We start from the raw sequence: 10,931 nt of genomic DNA on the forward strand, positions 1-10,931 counted from the left end.
TTTTTCCTCTCTCCGAGCCCTGTTTCTTTCTGTCTGGTTGCCCGCCCCACCCTGTGTCTTGCCTCTAAGTACACAGCAGGTTGAAGCCAGGTGAGACTAGGGAAAGCAGCACGCGCAAGGATGCGTGCAGACATAGCCCCTTTCCACTGCAGCAGCTGTTCACAAAGCCACTCCTGAGGTATGTAGGGATCATTTGTCTGTGAATTTGATTCCAAATTCTAGAGTCTGATTCCTCCACGTGTCTCTGGCTTTCACAGCCTGCTCTCGCGGACACAAGTACCCTCCCCTCCTAGTTTCCTGCAGCTAGCCTGCTCTAAGCCAAGAGCTTGCTCACTCTTGTGCTCTTTCTCTCTCCCTTCACAGACTCAGATTTCATCACAAATTGGCACACCTGATTTCCAAATTCTCACTGCCAAGGACAAATGATTTCCAAATATCTTATATCTAAACTTCCTCTGCTCTACAATTGAAATTCTACTTTCCCACTCTTGATCTTTTATTTCTGATTTCTTTGCACTCTGCTCTTAAAAGAAAAAAAATTAAGATTATGCTATAAACTCTAAAGATTTATAAATTGTTCGTTAGATATGGCTTTAAATCTATATAATCTGCAACAATATTTGGCTTTAAACTTATATAACAAAAGGCTCATAATTTAAATATGTATATATATATATATATATATATATATATATATATGATTCAGCTCTTCTTTAGGGCATATGTATGTGTATATATAACTCAAATTCAACTCCATATGTGTATATGTGCATGATATATATATATATTAGAAAAACAAATGTTTTTAAATAGCAACCATGTGGTTCTCCTTCATTTCTGCTGGTGACCTCACCACCTCACCAGGATATAAGTGACATATGGCTTGCAACTTGCCATGTGAGTCCATCTTAAGATGACCACATGGTCTAAAGCAACAATTATAAAACTTCTCAGTCCTACTGAGCCCTCAGTTTATTATTGCATCTCCTTTTAGACTAAGAAAACAACAAATCTCATATTCTAAATTAGTATGGATTTTTGTATGATGACAGAAATTCAAAGTTATATTTTCTTCAACCTACCATATATGTGATCAAATCCTGGTTTAAAATATTCTTTATGTAATGATGACATTTCAAGGTTATAAAGGTCTTTCCAGATTAATAAAAGCTAATTTAAGATGTGTGTGGCCATTGCATGCTTGTTTTTGCTTGGTCTTGAATTCATTAATAAATGCTGTTACTTTTTCCTGACACCAGCTGTCTGGGCTGGATTTATTATGATAGGAAGTCAAATGTTATTTAAATATGGATTATATTAAAATTGTTCTCTACTGTTATACTGCTGTTTTATACTATTGTATGACCATGGTGGCCCTACAGCCAATAATAAAGACACCAAGATCTTTTAATATTTTAAAAGATCTAGGCAGGCCCTAAAGAAACTCATCTAAGTCAACCTGGCCATCTAAACCCAACCCGCCGCATGGCTAACTATACCTTCTAGGCCCGTACTCACATCTGTCTCCTGGCAAAATAAACCTTTCTCTTTCTTCTTCCCAGAGTCACTGTCTCCCTACCCGAAAGCGCTTCTTTCTTCTACATCTTGCCCAGCCTTTAGTCTACAAAAAATCCACATTCCAGTCTGAACCAATCAGCAGCAGGACAATGCCTGATCTACCCTTTTGGGGTTGTCCTTTGTCTGGATGAGGGATAGGTGACCTCCTTCATGGCATGATGATCTCAAAGCATTATAATTTGGACAGGTGAAGAAGAATAAGTGTTCATACCTTTGGACAAATATTTCGCCAGCATTTAGCTCACTGCCCAATCAGCAGTTAACAATCGCATATACAGAGACGCACCTTAACACAATGTGGATGGAGTTCCTCTCTGCATTATGAAGTTCTATTACTGGCTCTGAAAATTGGCTACTGCTCCCCCTTTTCAGGCCCAGGCATGGTTTTTTTAAAGTCCAGAGTCAAAATCGGGATCATATAAATTCTTGGCTATGATTAAAAATGTATAATATCTAAAACAAAAGTTTAATTTAAAGCTCATAAGTCAGGGTTAGCAATTGAAAGTCTGTGCTTAGGTAATCTTAAACCCTGTGACATTCTGAGATATCCCATTCTGAGATATAAACAACACATGGCTGGTTGTCATCTTTGCTAGGGTTGGAGAAGGTAGAAGAATTGGCTTCACCACCATCTTTACTAAGGGCAGCAACACGTGACATGAGCTGATCAAGGAAACCAGTCTCCAAAGATACTTTTACATTGGGATAAGATATTTGTGTGATTCTGGCTTGCCTTTAAAATCAGGTTTATAAAAGATAGGATTTAAAACAATGGCTCGTTAATGAGGTAGCTAAGCTGCACCTCCACGCATCCGTGTATAAGAACATACCATACTGACAGACAAATCTCACAACATAACAGTAACCGACTTAGTATTAATTTTAGAGAGAATTTGGTTTTGCCTTCTAGAAATTAGGGTTATTCTCTATGTCTTCACTCTTTAAAAGGCAACTTCATTTTAATAATACAAAACACATATATATCCAGTTTTTTTGGAGAGAGGGAAGAAGCCCGTCTTTTACGGTCTGTCGTCACACTGAAAACCAAGATCATGTGAACTTTTGCCCCTTCTGCTCCACGAAAGGCTCTGTCTTCCCCAAGCTCACCTTAAAGAGAGTGGATGCTTTTGACCAAATATCACTTCTCAAGCTTCTGCTATGACACAAAACTTGAGGGTCTAGTGCCTTCTGTCCAGTGTGGGTTTCTGTGCAGGCACTAGACAATAGTAATGGTTATCTCTTCTTGTAAATTTAAAAAGATTCTTGTATGCTTCGAGGAATCCACTCAAATCTACCTCTCATAGATCAGGTGGACTCCAGATAAGAACCCCTGCCAATCAACAGCCTAAATTTCCCACTTTTATCGCCTATTTCCAAGGGTGACATTCCTCTCCCTTTCCCTGGTTTTGGGACTCTCTTCCCCCAACTGCCAAGATAATGGGCCTAAAAGTTCAAATGTACATCTAAGGAAAAAAATTTCTCCCTAACATACTTAACTTTATCTTCTGCCCCTAACTTATATGCATACATACATATATACACTTATATATTTTATATAAATATGTGATTTATAAATAGACAGTTATATATAACATTTATATAAATCATATATTTATATAAAATATAAATAGAATATGCACCCAGGATGCCAGGTGCAACAGTTGCATGCTGTTTATAAAAGGACCTGCCTGGCACTCCACAGCTCTCTTTTCCTCTCTCTCTGTTTGTTCCCAGTGTCCTCTCTATCTATTCTCTGCCCCCTTTCTCTGTCCTTGTCACTCTGGCCCCATCTGTCTGTCTGTCTACGTGCCCACTCATCTGCCTCTACCCCTTCCCAGGTCCTCACTCCTCTTCCTCCCCCAGTAAACTCCTTTCACTCCAGATTGGCTGCGTGGCATAATGACTCAGGGGCACACCTTGGCACTGACCCGCCACAGGAACCTCCTCACTGAGTTATATTTCATAACACTCACCGGAAGGCAGTGAAGACAGGCAGGTTAAAGCAAGAGCTTCCTCAGGGCTGCTCATATTTGGGCTGCCTTCTGATAGGTGATGTTTGCTTTGGGGAAGGGTCTTGCCTCCAAATCAATCCTTCAAGAAACATACTTCCAGACCCCCCCAGGGATGTCTCTTAATTTATTCCAGATCTAGTCAGGGTGACCTTCAAGACTAACCATCACAGTATTGTACGCTCTATGAGTTTGTGAAGCATAAGGTTAGAGTCGCTGCCATAGAAATCTACTGTGTGGTCTGCTCATCCATCCCACACTCCCCAGCACCACTGTTATTTTGCTGTCTTTGTGATCCTGACCTTTGCGGAACACCACACAGTTGGAATCAGACATGTACCCTTTCCAGATGGCTTTTTTAAAACTTGTAATTGGTGTTTTAAACTTTTTAAAAAATTTTTTTATTAGACAGATTCTCATTACAAGCTCTTGCTGTCCTGGAACTCACCATGTATGTAGAGCAGGCTAACCTCAGACTGATATAGAGATTCATCTACTCCTGCTTCTGGAATACTGGGAATAAAGGTGTGTGCTACCACTATGCCCGGCTTTTTGTTTTGTTTTGTTTGTTTATTTATGACTTTTTTTTATTTAGGAACAGACTCATGTCACACCTCCCCATTTGTATGCCTTTTCTTTTCCTGGCTTAGGACACTGGATAACACTTTAATTTTTTGAGTTGAATAAGAGTGTGGAAGGCAGGCATCTTTGCCTTGTTCCTATTTCCAAGAGAAAGCATCCAACTTTTCGCTATTTGGAATATTAGCTGCAGGGTTTTGAAGGTCTTTTATTATTTTTTTAAACAAGTTTAGTTTTTTTAATGTTCCTAGTTTTCTAATCACTTATCAATAGTGAATTTTGTCAGACTTTTCTATACCAATTGATACAATTATGTGGTTTTCTTCATTAATCAGTTTCTATGTTGATTGCTTCTTTTTGAATATTAAGCCAATCTTTCCTTCCTTTGATTAATTGTTAATAGTGTACAATTCTTTCTTTTTGTTGAGGGGACTAAGGATTGAATTTAAGTGGCTTGTCCATGATAAACCCGTGCCCCTCCACCCAGCTACAGCAGCCTCTTAAGGATTTTAAGGTGTTACTGGATTCTATTTGCTAATTAAAAACAAAAAAAAAAGGTCTCAGTCCATATTTGTCTGGATTTTTAAAATATTGTTTGTGGTTGCATCACAGGACAATACTGACTTCCTAGTGAATTGAGAAGTGAATTTATCTTTCTGCTTTATAGAACACAATATATGGAATTTGTGTGAATACTTTGAACGTTTGGTAGAAACCTCCCGATAAACCATGTGGACCTGGTAATTTTATTTTACAAAATGACTACGATAAGAAGGGCTCTGTGCACGAGAAGAGGAACTCTGTGCTACTCACTCACTCTGTTTCTCTCCTGTAGGTAAAGGCTTTGCTTCTCTGATGTCAGTTAGTATTTTTTCTTGGCCTAATTTTCAGAAATTTAATTCGAATGTGTTTTGCCCTGAATTCCTTTGGGCTTTATGTTGCCTAGATGCTCACATACTTGGCTCTGTAGGTCTCTACCCACACGCCGCCATGTTTGATTAGACCCCTTTCCTGTCAGGGTGGTTGGTGATGACACAGATGTAGATTCTTTGGCTGAGTCCCACAGGTCTCTGCTCACTTCCTACGGGAGTCTCTCTTGTCTGTGTTGTATGCTGGGCCATGTTTTTGTCTTGTTGACTCCTTCCTTCCTTCCTTCCTTCTCTCCTGCTCTTAAACCCGTCTCCTGAGCTTTAATTTTATTGTCGTATTTTTAGTTCTATTTGGCTCTATTTTAAGAATAGTTTCTGGGGTTCGCCAAAGCTTTCTGTATTTCCTATTTCCAGTGTGTCTGCCTTTGCTCATCGAGGTAGGTTTTTTTTTTTTTTTTTTTTTTTTTTTTTATGGCTGCTTTGAGTTTTGTGTTAGACAGTCCTAACGCCTCTGTCTTTTCCATGTCAATCTTAGCCAATTGCTCTGTCATTTAGTTTGAGATCTTCCTGGTTCTATGTATAATAAGTGCTTTTAAAAATAATCTGGACATTTAATGTTATTCTGTAAGAAAATGCATTTTATTTAAACCCACTTAGCTGGCTTCTTTTGATACTCTTGTCACAGAGGAGGCAGGTGACAGTGCTGTCTTTCTGCCAGACAAGGGTAGAAATCCATGTTCCTGGTTCTTTCTTGACTCCCAGTGGGGTTTGACTTGTGAATAGAGGGAACATTTTACATGAATGGCAGCAGGCATGGCCTAATGATCTCGGGACATATTCCTACTTGGCTTCCTCTGACATTCCACGTTCCCACTCCTTGTCACTGCCTGTTGAGTGGAAGATTGTCTCTGTGGCACGGTAGGGTGGGGCTATGGTCTTTTCTATGACTTTTATCTGGGATAGGTATTCTTAGAGTTTTCTGCTTGCTAGGCCTTCCCAGCTATAAAGAAACATTTCTCTTCCTTTTTAGGGAGATGTTCTGATTATCCCACTGTTATATACAACATACTATTTTCTGTTGTTGTATTAAAACACCATGACCAAGGCAAATTATAGAAGACAGTTTATTTGAGTTTGTGGTTCCAAAGGGAGGGGTCCATCATGGCCACAAGCATGGCAGCTGTCAGGCATGGTGGCCAGAGCAGGAAGCCCTCAACTGCAGGCACATAGCAGTGAGAGTGACATGGAAGTGGGGTGAGAGTACAGTTAAAGCCCACCCCTGGTGATGTCCCTCCTCCAAAGCTCCAAGTCTTTACACCTTCCCCCACAGCACCAGCAGCTGGGGACTAAGTATTCAAATGCTTAGTTCTCATGAAAACCTCCACATACAGGTTGTCTGTTCTCCAGGACCTGAGACAGAAAGAATGCCTGAGGAGGTGGGAAGTGGCCATCTGGGACTCAGAACTCCCTGGCCCATTTGCTTTCTCTCTGCCTTCTGGAGTCTTTGTATGTTTGTCTTGCATATGTTATCAGTGTTGTATGTATGTAGGTGGTGTACTGTGTGTATAGTGTTGTGTGTGTGTGTGTATTATATACGTGGTATACTGTATGTGCCTGTAACATATTGAGTGTAGTGTATCGTTGTGTGGTCTGATGTAGATATGGTGTATTGTGTGTAACATATGATGTATGTTGTGTTGTGTGTGGTACATGGACATGAGTGTACATGCCTGTGTGCGTGGGGGAGGCCAGACAGGATGTCTGGTGTCTTTATCTATTGCTCTCTGTTGTACTGACTTCTGCCTTGAATCGGCATCTCTCGCTGGACTGGAAACTTGCCATTTCAGCTATGCTGACTGTTCAGTGAGCCACTGAAGTCTACTTGTCAGTACCCCCAATTCTAGAATTATAGGCATATATAAATAGATGACTATCTTCCTGCAAGTGGATAACCTCTTAAGCAATCATAAAATGGTGTAACTTAACACATAGCATCATGCCCCAGTCCTTCTGTATGTGTGGACCTGAGAATCTGAGGAAGGATAGAGTACCACCATACCCAGGGAAGCAGGAGGATTAGGCTTGAGGATAGACTGATGGAAAGACTGCCAACATGTCAGAGTCAGGGATCATAGCCCAGGAGGGCTGAAGGCCTGGGTCTAGGGTGGCCAGGATGGAATATAGGTTTTAGTAAGTAAATAATTCAGGAATATCAGACAGGAGAGTGTGCTAGCTCTGTGGAGGCTTGGGAGTGGCCCTGCCATTAAGCTGCTTCGGGCATATTAAATATAAGGCTGTGTGTGTGTGTGTGTGTATGTGTGTGTCTTTCTTTCAGGAGTTTGTAATATTGGGCAGGGGGCGAGGAACACATGCCACTGCTGGCAGGAGACTTGAGTAGTGTTAATAATTAATGCAACAGAGATGTGTTTTCGTTTTCCTATTTAAAAACTCGAGCTGGCTGCAGATAGGTTGGTGAATGGCAGATGGGGAAGTTGTGGCCAGGATGGCCAGGCTCCCTTATCCCTTCCTTAAGTAGTGTGACATAGACTGAGTGGGTCACATCCAAATTTGCTGGGGTGTCTCAGCTGCTACTCTCTTCCTCTGAGGTGGACAGGTTAGGCCAGACACAGATAGGGAAGCCCCACTCTCTGCCATCAGCCCCATTGTTAGAAGCAGAAGCTCTTTTGACATCCTCCTTCCTGACCTCTGCGGTCAGGAGTTCATTTCCTGTTGCCCAACTTTTTACAGTGATTCTACATGGATTTCATCAGCAAGCATGGGACCCTATAGATTGCTGAAATGGCTGGGGCTACTGCCCTGTCATGGCCTGGGATGCCATAAAGGAGTACAGCAATTGACTGGGGTTCAGAGAAACAAGGAGAAACACTACAGTAGGCATAGAAGGTAGGGGGAATCAGTGTGTTGGAGGTCAGGGGGGCTTGGCTGTGAGTTATGCGGACTGCCTCAGTCAAAGTGGAGCCAATAGCCCCCCCTTTGGAGGTGTTGGATGAGTATCTGAAAGACAGCATATTAGAAGGAGTCCGGCAAACATTCAGGACAGTTATTATTAGCATAATAGCTATAGAAAACTGCCCCCTTCTCTCCTTAAGTTTGCTCCCCAAAGCTCTACTTCAGTAGGGCTCAGCTTTTCCTTTGACAAAGAGGAAGGAGTGAGGTCATGGGACTAGGGGTCTAAGGGTCAGGGCAAGGCTTCTCGGTGCTAGGAAGGTCTGGGAACCGTGAGGCAGGAGGAGCATATTTCCCCACCAGGCTGTGAAGAGAAGGTTTTGTTGGGCACATGCTGTGCTCAGTTCTCTGCCATCCTGCAGGGGTGACCACATTAGCCCTTTTATTCTAAGGAGGTAGCTTGAGGCAGGGGAGGGGCTGCACCCAGGGAGGTGACAGAACCTATATCGGAACAGAGGCTTGTCTGTTGCCAACGCCTGGTACTGCCAGAATCCCACACTGTCCTGCTGGTCTGATTTCTGTAGGAGATTACAGGCCATCTGGTCAGTGGAGGGCTATGGGCAGAAGTCTGGAGCACAGCCATCTTCTAGCCCTGTTCCTGCCCATCTGGACATTAGACCGGCTGTATCTGGTCTCCTGTCACTCCAGAGGGGGTCTCAGGGGCCTGGGTCCAGCTGTGAAGTGTGGGGTTGTTGTAATACCAAAAGGCCATGTTTCTCAACTTCCTGGATGCTTGGACTTTCTAGACAGAGGGTCATGGTGGGCAGTTGGGAGTTGGCATGGAGTTGGTACTAAAGAGGGGAACCATCTGGAATCAAGCCTCAAGTTTAACTTGGGGTTAGGAGATGATCTGTGAGGATGAGTTGGCTGACAGCAGTGAGGACCCCAGCAGTGAACACTTCATTCCCACCTTCTATGGTTGGCAGGTGTGAATATCTGAAAGGATGCTTATGATATTGTAGACGGACTTTTGGCTGCTTCCTGGGTTCCTATTTCTACTATATCTACCACCCTTCTCTACTCTTATTCCGTGCAATCACATAACACTAGGTTGGAGAGAAAGAAGGTTAGAGGGGAAAGGGGGCGTAGGCCTCTTTAGACTACTTCCTGCTGATTATGTTTCTTGGGGCAATTTTGATCTTTGTCATCAAGATATCTCCACCCAGCAATCAGCCACCACCAGCAGCAGAAGGAGCAGGAGCTGTGGACACACCTTTCTTGGGGCTCTTGCATTTATATACCCTTTCAAGAGTCCCCAGAATTCCAAACATCATACACTTGCAGAAACTATCTTCAGCTGGCAAAATCACACCCCTGCCAGAGCACGAGGCAAATCATAGTCAGCTGCTGTGGACAATCTGAAGCAGGCCCTTATCTCACACTTGGGATTAAAATGAAAGCATATTCTCATAACATTCCTATGTTTTTAAAGGAACCAGAATTCTCACTGCATGCTATCTTCTGGATTCACCAGCCACCTTCTTCTCCTTTCTTGCTGTCTCCAACATTAGTTAGTGACCCAGTCTCTGCTCCCCTATCCCACAACCCATCCTCTGGACTTAATAGCTATAAAGGTGGGCAGAGCATGTTTGAATTTTGTCTTCCTTAAAACGTTGTCAAATGTTTGCTGGGTCCCCTAAGTCCGGCTGTGATAGCTGCCAAAAGTTCCATGTGGGGCTGGGGACATGATTCAGTCAAGAGCACCTGGTGTTCTTCCAGATCCCAACACTTGCATCAGGCAGCTTATCTGTAACTCCAGCTCTGGGGGACACAGCCCACTATTCCTGCCTCCACAAACATCTATGCACATGTGGCTTACACTCACACAGAAACACGTATACACATAAGGCTTTTGTTCTAAGTTCCATATAAGAAACTGCTATGAAGGGGCTGGAGGCTCAGCGGTTAAGAGCACTGACTGCTCTTCCAAACATCCTGAGTTCAAATCCCAGCAACCACATGGTGGCTCCCAACCATCTGTAATGAGATCTGATGCCCTCTTCTGGTGCGTCTGAAGACAGCTACAGATAAAATAAATAAATCTTTAAGAAAGAAAGAAAGAAAGAAAGAAAGAAAGAAAGAAAGAAAGAAAGAAAGAAAGAAAGAAAGAGAAAAGGAAGAAACTGCTATGAAAATCCAGTAGGGAGGCATGTGCTTGTGTTGGTAACTGGGAGGCAGGAGGGCTGCTTTAGCTCAGGGGTTAGAGGCCAACCAGGGCAGCTTCTGGAGCTCCTCACTCAGTATTGGGTTCCTTTCCTGGCTGTGACACAATAGCTGACAAAAGGGACCTAGAATCTGTTCTGGCTGATGGTGAGAGGAGGGTAGTCCACCTTGATGGGGAAGGCATGGTGGCTTTTTCTGTGCCATGGGAACTGGTAGTTCAGCCTGTTAGTCCCTCAGGAGACTAGGAAGTAACCCGGCTGCGACAGGCACAGCTTTGAAATTTACCTAACTGCAACAAAGGAAAGAAAGAATGGACGGTACAGAATGCAGGTACAGAAAAGCTGCGGTCGGGTGAGCCACGTGCTCTGATGGAGATAAACCCGCAGCCTGGCAGTCTATGTTCTCCCACTCTTTAGAGTGGTCCCTGTTTCTCTACCTCTGGATCTCTCTCCATGGCAGCTGCTAGAACCAGGTCCAAGAACTGCTGCAAATTCTGCCTTTGTGGTTATTTTTAGGAGATTGTGTTCAGTTTTCTGTGCTTTATATCCAGCCTCTGGACTGTGCCAGCCTTTCAGAGTTCTTTGGTGTCTCCAAATTCACTCACCAGTCCTACTTGGCTACATTGTTTTCCCTGGTGTTACATGTTGAATCTCAACTCCTGACACCCCCCCCCCGCCCTGCCCCCATGACGACCATTTATAGAAAGGGGCTTTTTAGTGACAAAATTAAGTTATAACGAAGTCCCTTATGACTTGTGTGTATTAGG

The sequence above is a fragment of the Mus caroli genome, unplaced genomic scaffold (genome assembly GCF_978045245.1).
Source record: "Mus caroli unplaced genomic scaffold, Mus_caroli_1 scaffold_13, whole genome shotgun sequence".
NCBI classification, from domain to species: Eukaryota; Metazoa; Chordata; class Mammalia; order Rodentia; family Muridae; genus Mus; species Mus caroli.